The following is a 9367-nucleotide window of genomic DNA, read 5'->3' as shown; positions in this document are numbered from 1 at the left end:
TTCTGGCATATGACTTCGCTTTTCATCCCAAAAGTGAAAGAGCCTTGCTTCCATTCGAAGGGTTCTGACGGTTACAATCTTCATGGGGATAACAATACAGGATGTTAATAAATGACGTATGGTATTCTGTCCGGTTTTCAAGGAGATGTGACAACTACTTTTTGACGCATGGCTACTTTTACGCATTAATGATCCGATTTTCAAGGTGCCACGTCGGATATCATTAAATACATATCCCGCTTCAAATTCAAACTTCAGGGTTACATATAAAAGGGGATTCAAGGGTTTATTATCAGTTTACGCGATCAAAAAGAAAAATTCCCAAATTCTCTGAGCATCAACATCTTCAAACCCTAACAATGGCGACTTCTGTTCATGTTGATGCTGATCCTTCTCAAACCACTGACGATGTCTCTTCATTACCAATAATGAAGATTCAAGCAACAAACTATTACTTGGAGGGTGATGTTTCTCAATACTCGGAAGAATTGAAGATGCTAATCGTTGCTTTGAAGAACTCCGTTTTGTCTACGGCGATGTTCAATTCATTCTCTATTCCACTGTCCTGGCTTTCTCAAGCAGGATCAACTGCTACTTACAACAAAGCTTCTGACACAATTACTTTCCATCTGGTGAATGACAAAAAGGTCAGGCTATCCAAGAAACTATTTTGCCAAATTATTGAAATTCCGAATTCACCTCCATATGTTGCTTTCACATTCCCTCAAATCGTTAATATGTTTAATGACATGGGATATCAGCCTCCATTATCAAAGATCAGTGATTTTAAGAAATCTGGTCTTCCACGACTATGGAATTTCTTATTCGGTATTTTTCTAAGATGGTTAACTGGGAGAACAGTTGGTCTGGATAAAGGAAGAATGGAAATGTATGCAATGGTTCCTGGTATATATTATGATCTTCAAGTGGACTATTCTACACAATTGAGGAAGGAATTCCAAAAGAGTGTAGAACACACGAATGCTATTCATGGTATTTCGTGTGCAAGATACTGGAGCTTGATTTTGCAATACTTTTACAACAAGGAAGGGATTTTGGTACCCAATGATGAGGACAAAGTTGTTTTTCAATCGTATCACTATCCGAAGGAAGTTCCAGATAGTTCTGAGGATTTTCCATTGTTGCTCGTATTCCTGATGCTATGCTCCAAAGAGTTGATCCTTCGAATTCAGTCTTAGTGGCATATTTGCAAACTGTTGATTCTACTGTTCCAACTGGGAAATTGTTGCCAAGGGAAGAAAAGAAATCTAAACGATCGAAGAAGCCTGAACCGGATTCTTCTGAAAAGCACACCAAGGATTCGCAATCTTTGAAATCTCCAAAGAAGAAGCCAGTTACAGTTGAAGAGTCTGTGGTTCAAGAAGTGTCAATTGCAGAGACTCAAATAATTAAACCTGTTGTTCCTGAGTCTCAAGAGAAAGTGGTTATTCCTTCGAAGACTGGTATGTTTCGAAGAATCAAAATGATGTCTTCGCATCTACGTAAGTCTCCAACATCTCATGTAGTACGAAAGCCTCAGGTTACTCATCAGGGTGTTTTGTTTCGTGAAATGCCAGCGCCTGTTTCTCCATCATCAAAGAAGCGAAGGGCTATAGATATGGCTAAACACATATCTAAGAAGAAGAAGAAGAAGACACGAAAGCTTATGCTTTCTACTGAGTCTACTGAAGATGATGATGAAAGAGTTCCTGAAACACCAGACGTCACTCTTCATGTACAAAGTTCAACTCCTAGGCAGACAATCGTCATACCACCCGAAGATACAGTTGCCAAATCAGTTTCTGAGGAGGTACGAACTTCAGGCATCCCTGCAAACGTATCTGATACGGATGCAAATGTCAATATGGGTGACGGAGGTGCGAAGAATGAAGCTCAAGGTCAATCTACTTCTGCTCCCTTCGAAAGTATTTTTTCTTTACCACAATCCACTATTCCCATTACATCAACCACTGATTCCCCTACCTTCGAAAATATTATCAATCAACCATTCACTTCTATTTTTTCTTCTCAATCCACTGACACACCCAAACCTAATTCGACTGTTCAAGAAACCGTTTTTATGGAGACCGAAACTAATACTGAGGGGTTTGGAGGCATGTTTGAGGAATTGGAGTTTCATGAAGACGAAGAGGCGTTTCCAGATCATATGTTGATGACCATGAAGCAATTTAAAATTCTGAATCAGAAGTTGAATTCTATAATTCAATCTCAAGCTGATCTGGGGAGTGGTTCGTCTGTTTCAAGTTTGGAGGTTGAGTCAATGTTGAAATTGTTCGAAGCCAGAGTTATGAATAAAGTATCTGGGATGCTTACAGACTCTGAATCACGAATTTTGGAGAAGGTTGATCATAGTGATCAAAATAATGAACTACAGATCAATTCTCAAAATTCGAAGTTTGCCAGTGATGTGAAAGAATTGAAGAATGTCACAAGGGAAAGGCATGTTCTCTTTGTTCAAGAAGTCAAGAAAGTGCGGGAAGATGTCAATTTGCAAATTCGTGAACTCCGCGAAGATATGCAAAAAGAGATTGCAAATGTTCAACAAGATTATGCATCTCTGAATCAGAAGGTTGATATTATTTGTGACGCGGTCACAAGATTTGTCAAATTATATGAAAGTTTGAGTCCTCAAATCACTCAACTTTCAACAAACGAAAATTCCAACTTTTTGGAAGTGATTACTTTGTTAAAGGAGTTAAAAGATCTACCAGTCCAGCCGGTTTCTTCTTCCCTGATTACTCCTAAATTTTTATCTCAAAAATTCTTACAATTCGAAGCACTTCTCAACAAGCAACTTGCTCCTATATTTCTCATTACAAGCCTTCTTCCAACAACATATGCCCCACCTGTTTTCACAGGGGTGCAAGGGGGAGAATGAAAAACTGGTGAGTCGAAGATGAGTAATGAAGATGCGAAAGTTGTAGGAACAGTATTTTCTTCAAAGATCCCAACAACAAAGCCATTTATAGTTTCTGCTGGGCTGATTACTTCAACAGTTGTTACAACGATGCCTATTACAAGACCTGTTTCGAAAGGAATTGTGATTGGTAAATCTACGGAGACTGGTGAGAGTGGTTCGAAACCAAAATAGGTAATTGATAATTCAGCCTTGAAAGATAAAGGGAAATTGATTGTTGTGGAAAAGTCGAAAGAAGAAAAGAAGGCTGAAGCAGAAGCTGAAATCGAAAAACTGAGGTTGATTCAAAGCATTATGACTCAGCGTGCTAGTGATCCGAAGGGAATGGACAAAGGTGATCCATCCAAACGCTACAATTACGAAACAACTGAGTCCAAGGTAGCGTATAATCACATGTATTTGTTTGAGAAGAAACCAAAACAAAGTTATTTGGTCACGAATACTGATGCTAGCTAGCTGGATTTTCCAATAAACGAAATGATGTTCATCATGCCACAGTTCAAAGCAGAAGGAAATTTTAAAGAAAAGGATGAAGGTACACACATGAAAATTCGATTTCATGCTGTTCTTGCAAAAGCCCCTGAGGAAGTTTGGTCTTTGATAAAGATCAAGAAAGTTATAAGTGTGAAAAAGGATGTGGTGTTCGAAAACACAGTTCAGAACATTAAGTATGTGGTTGCCAGGGCAAATGGAAATATTTGCGAATTTACAATTGCAGATTTTCCATTAATGAACTTGTATGATCTTATACAAGTTGCATTGATTTTGAAAGATAAATCATTTTCGTATCTTCAAAACACTGAACCGGATGAATTCAAGCTTGGGGTTGCTCACATCAAGATTTTCATCGAAAATTATTATGAGTGCTTGGCACTAACAGATGTGGAGTTAGCTACAGCTAAAGGAATGGAAATAAAAGCACCAATGGCTCCTACGAAGACTCAAGCAGATTTGAAAAAGTATGATGATGGTGAAATCTGTTTGAAGCCTTTTGGAATGGTCTTCGCAGGAAAAGACAAAGCTGGAAAAGCTAAACGATTCTTATTCCAAGCATGCGAAGTGGAGAGGTACTCAACGTCTCAATATACGAACTTAATTGTTCGTATGAATCATTGTAGGAAGAATAATGAAGGAGATAAGAAAGAGCTGAAGAAGATAATCTCCTGGTACACGGAGATTCGAAGAGTGTTGTTGTATTCCATCACGCTTCTTACAAATTAAGGATTTCGACTATGATTACAAAGGGGGAGATTGTAAGGGTCGAATTGTTGTAATTAGTCGAAATGTATTTTGAACTCTTCGAATGTTTTGTAATCTATTTTACTGAGGCACTTTTATTCGAAGCCTAAGTGTTTATGCCTTAGTATATTTTTTGTACGCTTTCAGTTCCCTATAAATAGGGATATTTACTAGAGTTAGAAAAAAAAGAGTTTTTATAGACCTCTCTTTGTACTCTGTAAACATTTGAAAGCGTAATAGAGCTGAAACAAGATCATATTTACATCTGGTGTTCAATCTCGCATTCATAATTGATTTCATACTCTGATTCGTTTTATACTTGATTCTTTGATTCATCACTTTTCAATAGGTTTCCTTTTCGGGTGAAAGTAGATGTACGGTGGTGCAGAAGACGGTTCAACCATTTAATTAATTAAAATTAAAACTTTGTTGTTGATTTAGCTTGTCCTTTGATTTTTTTCTATATTGTAGATTATTGAAAAGCGTATAACAAACGTTTTGACAGCTACAATGCAATTGAACAAAAATAATAATACAATTTTTATTTAGAGACATGTTTAATGTCTTCAATAACTAACAAACATATCTTATAAGTTAACACAAACGCAAGGCACTGAGTTTTTCTTTCTAGTTAATGCTAAAGATGAACTATCAAAACAAAATGACATGTAAAATAAAAACCAAATAGAATTGAATTGACTGATAATTAACAAATTTGACTCAAAAAATAAAAAAATAAAACCATATAAAATGGTCCTAATCCTATTAGCAACAGATTACACTAATCATATTAACAAATAACTAATTAAAAACCAAAGAAAGTAGCCCAAATCCTTTTGTTTTTCAATTCCATATCAAGATTCACACTAATATTCAGAGACTAATTTCTAAAAGTATTATAATCCTATCAACAAAGAAATACTAAAAACCAAGCAAAGTGGACCATCACTGAAGAACCATTTTAAAAAATAACTTTTTTAATAGCAATAACCTGTACAAAAAGATAGCTAACAAAACCATAAAAAATACAAGAATAATAGATGAACACAATCAAGAAATCAATTGTAAATATTAAAAAACATCATCACCAGTGATTTAGTATTATCAGCATCAGCCAAAAAAATAACCCCAATTTGAAAATCTGCACATGTAAGAACCTTGCAAAAAAAACTTTATTTAGTTATCATCACACATCCTAGCATAAGAGATCAGCAAGATTACAAGCAACACCCAAATCAACTTGAAATTGCAAATACCATATTCAGGGGTAAAATCGTCCAACTTTGATCAAAAGTAGGTTACACATCAGCTGCTCAAGATAACATCCTCAATCAAACTTGCATCAAGGGCAAAACCGTCCAGTTTAGGCTCGAATTATAAATACAAAAGTCATAAATTTTACCAACATATAAAATCAAAATCATAAAACCAGAAAATTTACCCGGATTCATCTTTCCATATTATCATTACGTTAATAACCAAATTTTTTTATAAGTTCCTATTACATATGATCTTTCTGGTTGTACGTGGTAGGATAACAAATAGAGAATAAACATGACAGTAGTAATTTTAAGCATATCAAGAAAAAGCACTAACTGAATAACAAAAAAAAAAAGTAAAGAACTTACAACGATCATCAACCCCATTTTTGTAACACCCGCAGATTCGGGCTAATCAATTTAGAGACGATAAGCATCAAAAATGACTTTTTGATAGAGGATTGTTTAGAATAAATAATCTTAACTAAGTTGTAGTATATATGTCACAAGGTTTCCACTTTTTCATCATTTTGATGTAGATTTTTGCACTTTTTCTTTCTAAACTCGGATTCCATGCCTCCTCTTTGGCTAGAACCTTTTATTACATCTTAGTGTTTGTAGATTTTCACCAAAACACATTGCATGTGTCAAATATGGTGAAAATCCGGGACCAAACCAAAGCTAAGATCAAAAGGAAACTAGTATGTTCTTGTGACTTCTAAAAAAAAAACCAGATTCAACACCTTCATTTTTTTTTCTTTTTATGTTTTCATATAATAAAACCATTTCTAAGACATTGTGGATGGTTTTTCACTCCATGCATGTGTTAGAAATCGGATTTGTGGTGCAATCCTAGTGTAAGATTCGGTGGTTCCAAGGAGTTCTCTATCACAAGAATGAAACACCCACTTTGGGGCCTTGGATAACTCTAAATCTATGGATTGGATACATGCATCTAAAAGTTTCTTGTTCTTCTGTAAACTCTAGCATATTATCATTCATTTTCTACCAAAAAGAGTATGCATGTTGTTTTTGTGAACATATGACCCAAAGAGGGCACCTTAATCAAACCAAAGGTAACATGCATTCTGTCAGAAACAATTGTTCGGCTTTGAACAGACATATCTCACTCATTTCTTGACCAAATCACTATATTCTTTTTCTGTGACGTAGTTCTCTGAGTTAACTTTCGAACCCAAGTGGTCTCACTGTAAAACATTAAGAATTCGATTTTATACGGTTTTTACAAAACAGTTGCGCAAACTGAAAATTTTCTATGATCACTAGTATTTCATTACATAATCAAAGGCCTTAAACCCCTCAATAAATCTGGAGAAAATTATTTTTGGAACTTGACACATTTATCTCAGAAGAACTAAAATTTCATGAACAAAAACTTTATATAAGTTTGTACATAATTGTTGAACTTTCAGCTACATTTGGAACTCATGCACTAGTTAGTGCTACATTTCTAAACTTGTTGGGGTTGAATACCCCCATTTAGCTCCAAAATAATTTTTAGCCAAATTGTTTTACGTAATCTTTATTTTTCTACAAAAATAAGGATTTAATGGCCAAAAATTCAAAATAAATACTTACAGATGATATAAAAATCTGAAAAATTACAGAACTGATTTATGTACAAAATATTGATGCCACCTAAATTTTCATACAATTTGCTAACTGTTTGGTATTTTATTCGGATTTTTCATTTAATTAGGGCATGAATTTACAAAACCAGGTCTTCGAACTCAAGAGCACAAACCAATATTTTTCCTTGCTTGGGGAACATTATAAGAACCTTTGGAAATTAAATTGGGAATTTTTGCAACTGTGTTCTATTTATTTAGAATTTATCCTATTATTTGGTCTTTAATTTACAAATAAATACAAATGACCTTCAAAAATGTCTATAAAATTTCTGGACACTAATACGCTCTATTAGAACCAGAATATAAAGTTCTACAATTTTTGGAGTTCATTTTCATGCCTTTATGGATTTTTGAACACAAGACACAATGAATTCAACATTACCAATAATGAACCGAACAAACTTTACGACACCACTAGTAGGATAGGTAGTTCTTACATAATGTCTTAGTGAATTGTATCTCACTAGAAACTATGTGTTCCGTAGGGCACTAGTAGAAATCGATCTCTACAACACCGAACCGCGAAGCTCAAACTGCAAACTCTCCCTAGTGAGTATTCACAACCCCCTTTTTACTGTTTTCATGTTTTGGGGTGGAAAGCATGCTACTGTTTTATGAGCTATCCGTACTATATTAATGAACTTGGAATGATCTTGTTTTATAAACTTAATGAACTTGGAACGATATGGTTTTATGAACTTAATGAACTTGAAACGATATTGTTTTATGAACTTGATGAACTTGGAATGATACTCTTTTATTAACTTTCTGTTATGAACTTGTGTTATGAACTTTATACGATGGACTCTTGATATGAACTTTGTGATATGAATTTGTTATGAACTTTGTATGTTAAGTCCCTGAGAACCGAACTACAACCTATTAGCTCGTATTTCGAGCCGACGGTCTTATGGATAACGCTATTTGGGGTAGACAGCCCCCACTCACTCAGAACCGTGAGTGCATATTTTCGTGAACTGACATCATGGAAACCATGGACATGATGGAATGGGGCAAGAACGGTCGTTAGGCTTGGTTGTGAACGGAGTGCTTTGGCATTCAACACTCATTTTGAGCTGGAACTTTGTGAACAAATCTATATTTTCTTACTGAAATGATGTACCTTTATAAACCTGTGAACTCACCAACTATTTTATAGTTGACCTTCGTTTTTGCATGCTTTTCAGGGAACGGTCAGTGATCTAAATTAGACATCAACAAGAATTTGCACTTGATGTTTCTTTTGCTATGTATTAGACTTTGTACTAGGGAACTAAAATGTAATTTTGCTTCGATCATGATGTAAACTTAAAATTCTCAATGATTATGGTTGGTAATCCTATGTACCTTGTGTTATAAGACCTTAGCCTGTCACCCTTTTTGTTTCCACTTTAACGGGGTGTGACAGATTTGGTCTCAGAGCCGAAGGTTATAGAGAATACCGGTTTTCCCTTCCCTTGGGAAAGCCTAAACTATAACCACCGAGTTAATAATCATACCATCTGGTATAACTAAATCTTGTAGTGCACTACTAGACCCTAATTATACATAGCCTGATCACCTATGTATAATTAAGGAAGAGCAAGTGCAAAACCGGAAGTGGTTATAGTGAGTGGTATGAACAACCTAGGATCTTCTTAGACACTAAATGAAATTGGAAACCCTTAGTATACATATCTATCAAGTTACATTAGGCTACTGAGTTGCTTCTAAACACTAGGATTCCTTATGTGAAGTTTAGTTAGGTTGAACTCTATGTCTCGCGCTCTCGGATCGGGCGACGCATGAGGATACATTACCGAATGCACATTAGTTAACCCATCCAGTAATGAGCCGTAAAAGGACCCCTCTATGGGATCAGAGTCCGGAGAGGAGGTTAGTAGTCAGTAACCTACCCAGGAGACCTACACACCATTCAGTTGTTTCATCGACTCCTTAGGTTGACATCTTCATCATCTTACACCTAATACCTTACCAACGGGCCAAGGTATATCACTAGTCTCCCTAGGATGTTATAAGGACATAACTCCAGTTGTCTTGTAGTTTGTAACTAGTATAGTAATAAGTATCTCCTAAATTTAAGAGCCGCTTGAGATATATGGAGTATAACGTAATGCATAATATGAAAACACCTTGTGAGCTTCAGGACCTAAATACAAAATATTTTCAAACGACATTCAAGCACACTCTTATTTCCCCGAGCTCTTACCTCAACCCCTAAGGTCAGATCCCTTCCAACATTGTTTGAGTTCAAAGGGTGTAATGTGGAGGAAAATCAA

Source organism: Lactuca virosa, chromosome 5 (assembly GCF_052849685.1).
Source record: "Lactuca virosa cultivar CGN04683 chromosome 5, Lactuca_virosa_CGN04683_v6, whole genome shotgun sequence".
NCBI classification, from domain to species: domain Eukaryota; kingdom Viridiplantae; phylum Streptophyta; class Magnoliopsida; order Asterales; family Asteraceae; genus Lactuca; species Lactuca virosa.
Note: the sequence above shows the minus strand (reverse complement) of the source record.